General features: G+C 51.5%; 1 long non-coding RNA gene across 1 annotated transcript; it reads left to right on the plus strand.

Annotated features, from left to right (window-relative positions):
- Positions 1 to 798: 798 nt before the first annotated feature.
- LOC115288976 lies at positions 799 to 3,451 on the plus strand. The gene is made up of 3 exons (XR_003907307.1): positions 799 to 996; positions 1,617 to 1,694; positions 3,137 to 3,451. It is a non-coding gene; the product is annotated as an uncharacterized LOC115288976 (long non-coding RNA).
- The last annotated feature ends 1,531 nt before the right edge of the window (positions 3,452 to 4,982 follow it).

A 4,982-nucleotide genomic window follows, 5' to 3' on the forward strand; every position in this document is an offset into this window, starting at 1 on the left:
CCTGGGCTCTCTTAGTTGGACTCAGTGAATTGTGTTTGATCAAACCAAAGCACTGGTGATTAACTTGCTCGGTGGAAACAGTCCCCAGGGGACTGGAATCCTTGTTGCAAAAATAAATTTTCCCTCTGGACCTAGCTAGTTTTGTAATCTTGCTTTCTCTTGCATTCTGGCTTTCTTTCTTTCTTTTTTTTTTTTTGTCTTTCTAGTATCCCAACCTGCTTTTATCTTCTATTCCTCCCACCAAGACCCAAACAAACCTCCTCGTAAACAAACTCTCAGGCCAGGCTCTTAAAGAGACAGTGCATGCTTATTGTCAGCTGGACGCTCATTCTTGCTTGCCTGAGCTTGGGGGTGTTAAAGATCACTGTGGGACCCTCACAGTTGGCTTAAAGCAGTTTACCAAAAAACTTCCCTAGGAGATGTCTCTCCTTTCCCACACCTCATTAGAAAACGCCCCCTTCCCATTAGGAGGGAACACTTTGGGGTTTCACTACAGCAGAGGTCTCTTTGAGTGGTACTGGTGAGGTTTGCCTATGAGACTGTTATTTTTCGTCTATATAATCTGAAAGGATTCCTCTCTTTTCAAGTGTAATTCAAAAAAATATTTTCCTGTCAAACTTCCTGCTGCCCTTTCCTCTCCCTCCCCTCAACCAAGCCCAAGCAAGGACATCTCTGGAGTGCTAATCTTGAACAAAGGGAAAATATGAGACAGATCGAGTTTGCACACAACTTTCCTGGAACTTGGTGACTTGCGTCTTGGAAAGGCTCTGGTCTTCATTTGTATTGTTTGTGTATTGCTGGAACGGTGTGCTGAAGTCACTGTGGGGGGGGGGGTAAGTGTGTGCATAGACGTGTGCTGGAGTCTGCTCATGTGCCAGGCTGCTGCCTTGAGGGTCTCTGCCATGAACAGGGATTCCCCGCAGCACTGGGTACGTGGACAAGATGAGGATGCCCATCACTTCCCACCTGAGTGTGCTGGATTGAAAAGACTGGCAGGTCTGGAAGGGGCTGGGGCAGGATGGTGGGGGTGGGAGGGGGGTGGCAGGGGGAGAGCTACGCTCATTTTCATCCACCAAGCAGCCCAGGCCAGCAGGGCAGATGTCCAGGCCAGGATCCCATGCACCGAGATTCTGCATTTGTAACAGCTCCCTGGCGAGGCTGAGCTTCGTCCCAGCCCGTGTCTGAGCAGCAGGCCCGAGAGAGGGGGCTGTGGTCCTGCTGCCCACCGTGAAGACAGGGCCCCTTGTACCCCTTCCTTGTGCCCTGCTTCAAGGGCTGGCACCTCTGCTGACACTCCTAAACCACAGACTGCTGTGGAACAAAGCCTGGCTGAGGTGGCTTTTCCCCTTTAAGAGAATACATTCCTCAGCGGGACAGTTGCCCCCAGGGCTCTCTCCCACTCCCACTTGGAAGCCAGGCAGAAAAATTGCCTGGTGGGCAGGATTATGGGATTAGTCAACTTTCCCAAAACAGGCCCAGAGGCTCTGGGTCCGAAATGAATTTTGGTCTGAGCCTTTCTCTGTGATTAGTGACAGATGTGTCAGTGAGCTCTCCCTCCTCCTCTCCCAGCCTCACTTCTTCCCTGAGTGTTAGTAACTGTGTTACCTTAATCACAGGCTCCAGGAATTTGGGGAAAGCAGGTTTCAGTGAAAATGAGCCCCATGGTTCAGTGGCTCCGGCGCCCGAGAAGGAAGGTATGTCTGATTGGACTCACGGTCTGTTTGCCAATCCCTCCCTATCCCCGCTAGTGAGTGGCTGCCCTGAAGCTACCCTGTTGCTAGGGAAGACAAGGGGGCCTGTTCGGCCATGATGGCCTCTAGCCTGTCCCACCCCTCCCTCAGATTCCTGCTAGACTTCTGTCCCCACCAGGTGTCTGGGACAGGGGACAGGCTGGCCACCCTAGGCCCTCCTTGACCTAGGCCTGCCCTGCAGTCTGCAGCCTGTGCCAGTTCCAGAGCTGGTGTTTCCCAAGAAACAAGCTCCTAAAGACCAGTCAGAGGAGGCCACCATGGGGGATAAGGGAATGTCCAAAGAAGGATGTCCCTGTGGCAGAAACAGGGCCTGGATCTAAGCCAGGGAGGGAGGCTCATAACTCTCCACATGGGCCCAGTGGCTTGCATTTAGAAGTTCCTTCAAGAGAAACTATACACTCACAGCTGGTGTCCCTGTAGGGAGTGCTCTCCTTGGGGGCTTTTATGTCTGTAAAGGCTAGAAGTAAGAAAATACAATTTTGGTTCTTTCACTGATGCCGACAATCTCTGGAGCCAGCATGGTCCTCTTTTTGGCCCTTTGACTCCTCAAAAATCTCCTGACGGCATTGACCTAGTGATTTGGAAGTGAGATTTTCCTGCCATGTGCCAGCCATGGGGGGAGGGGAGGAAGGGGTGATGGGGGGCTGCCTAGACATGGCTCCTCTGGGCTGCCATCTTCCAGACCAGACCCAGAATCCAGAGTTCTGAGCCTGGGGCAGATTCCAGAGCACAAAAGGACTAAGGACAGAGTTCCAATGGAGCCCAGACCTTGGGTGATGCCCACCCTCTACCAGAGGGGAATAGGGGGCAAGTCTGGGCTCTCAGTCTTTTTTGAAGGAAAGGCTGGCCCTTCTTTCAAGGGTATAATATAACCTGTGAAGTAAATAGTTTTTATGAGTAAAAGAAGTAAGGCTCATTAAAATATTAGATCCGGGGGTGCCTGGTTGGTTCAGTCAGGTAAGCGTCTGACTTCGTCTCAGGTCGTGATCTTGCAATTGGATTCATGGGTTCAAGCCCTGCATTGGGCTCTGTGCTGACAGCTCAAAGCCTGGAGCCTGCTTTGGATTCTGTGTCTCCCTCTTTCTCTGCCCCTCCCCTGCTCATGCTCTGTCTCTGTCTGTCTCTCTCAAAAAGAAATAAACATTTAAAATTCTTAAAAAATGTTAGAGAGGGACAGACATACGTAGATCTCCTAGCGTTATCTGGGACCAGAATCACCTGGGGGACTTGTTAAACACAGATTTCTGGGTCCTGCCTGAGAGGTTCTGATCCAGTAGGGGTGGGGCCTGACAATTTGTATTTCCAGCAGCTTCTCAAGTGATAGTGTTGTTGAAGGGAGCACATATTTAGAACTACAGTATTAATCCTTCTCTTCCATTTTACAGATGGAGAAACCCAGGCCGGTGGGAAGAATCTGCTAGAGGGAGGTCACCAGGAGTTCTGGTGCAGGTGGGGAGTGAAGGTCTCCTGTCTCCCTGGTGGGAGAACTTCCCTGCCCAGCCCTGCTGCCCCATGGTTGTAAACCCAGAGTCACACAACTGGTAGCCAGCCCTCCCAGCTGGCTGCCGTGGCCCACTAGGCATGATTTAGTGCTGGCCGTGACTTAGAAAATGGGTTTGTGCCCCTGGCACCCAGTTGGTGCTGGAAATGGAAGTGGCATGTTTTGGCGTGTCCTGGCCTTCAGGCTGAACACTGTTTATTTGGACTATTAAGAACACGACTTCAGCTGAACCACAAAATCAGACGGAAACCTTTATCTTGGGTGGCACACTCTGGGTTCCCTCCCATCCTCTTGCAGGCTTGCCGAGTGGGGCCACATGGGACACGGGGCATCTGGGAATGATTTCAGTGGCTCCGGTCTCTGCTCTGGAGAGATTAGTCAGGTGTACTGGGAATACGTCTCCGTCGCCTCTGTGCTGATGAGGGGAATGGGGGTATTAGGAGGGGACCCAAACTATTTAATCAGAGACTCTAGGGCATCTGAAGTCTCTTGAGGTGAGAGTGGGGCTTCCTCTACAATTGACATATCTTCTGGACCTTCTTCTGCTACCCCAATGATCACTGTCTCAAATTATCTCCTTGTCCTTCTTGAGTCAAGACATGGGTGAGTTGACATCACCCACCCCGATCCAGCACGCTGGGGGTGTTAGGGGGCTTGGCATCCCCTGCTCCCTCCTTCAGTCCTCACCCCTGGGCGTTCCTGGGCCTCCACCACAGTGAGGGTCCATAGGTAGATAAGTCAGGTGCTTACTTGTAACCCTTCTTGAAGTTTAAACTTCTTGCAAAACAGAACCCCAAGTCTCACCCTCTTCAAGTAGTTCCAAGAGGAGGCAGCCCACTTGGCCATAGCTGGTCATGGTTGGTCACTGTGTTGAGACATATTCTCATGACTGGGTGCTGTGGGGCTCTGTGCTAGGTGACCAAGGCGGCCTCTCTCCTCGCCGAGCTGTTCTCCCTCAGCTGCTACCTCCCATGACTCTCAAACCTTCCAGGGCTCCACCAGGCACCCACTGGGTCCCTGCAAACACTGATAGGACTCATTTTCTAAAACCTCAGATTTAAAAATTCTACATCTTATTTTATTTCTAGATGATTCCCACTGGCAATCTTGTCTCCCTAGCTACACATGGTAGAAACTTCTTGGGGTAGGAACGAGCCTCCTATCAATCACCAGCCTCTCCATCCACACCCCAGCCCCTATGACCCACCAGGGGTCTGGGCTGTAGCTGATGAGTGATTTTGGCATTCACTACCTTGGCTAATAACCTTGTCACAGGGTGTGTGTGTGTGTGTGTTTGTGTGTGTGTGTGTGAGGGCTGGGGTATGAAGGGCCCTGGGACATATCTGACCTCTTTCTCTGACTCAGCAGCTATCTTGGGATGCACCCCAACCTCATTGCCCCCCACCCCAACACACACTGGAAATGAGATGCAAGGGCCAAATGCCTGGGAGGCAAGAGGGTGATGTCTCCCTTTGGGAAGGGCCTTCTCACACTCTGCCCGGCGTGGACTTCAGCAAAGGGGATAGAGGACCAGAGTGTCAACAGAAACAGTGAAATCTCCAATCTGTTTCTTCATCCTGGCTGCATCCCAATTTTTTCAAAAAGGAGAGGAGTGAAGAAAATAAGCCTGCCTGGGGCTGAGCTGAGGTGGGAGAGGTCGGCAGCCCACGGAGGTAAAAATTAGGCAAGAGCATGAAGAATTCTGCATTGTTTCCCAAATGGTCTGTTGC

Source organism: Suricata suricatta, chromosome 4 (genome assembly GCF_006229205.1).
Source record: "Suricata suricatta isolate VVHF042 chromosome 4, meerkat_22Aug2017_6uvM2_HiC, whole genome shotgun sequence".
Classification (NCBI taxonomy): Eukaryota; Metazoa; Chordata; class Mammalia; order Carnivora; family Herpestidae; genus Suricata; species Suricata suricatta.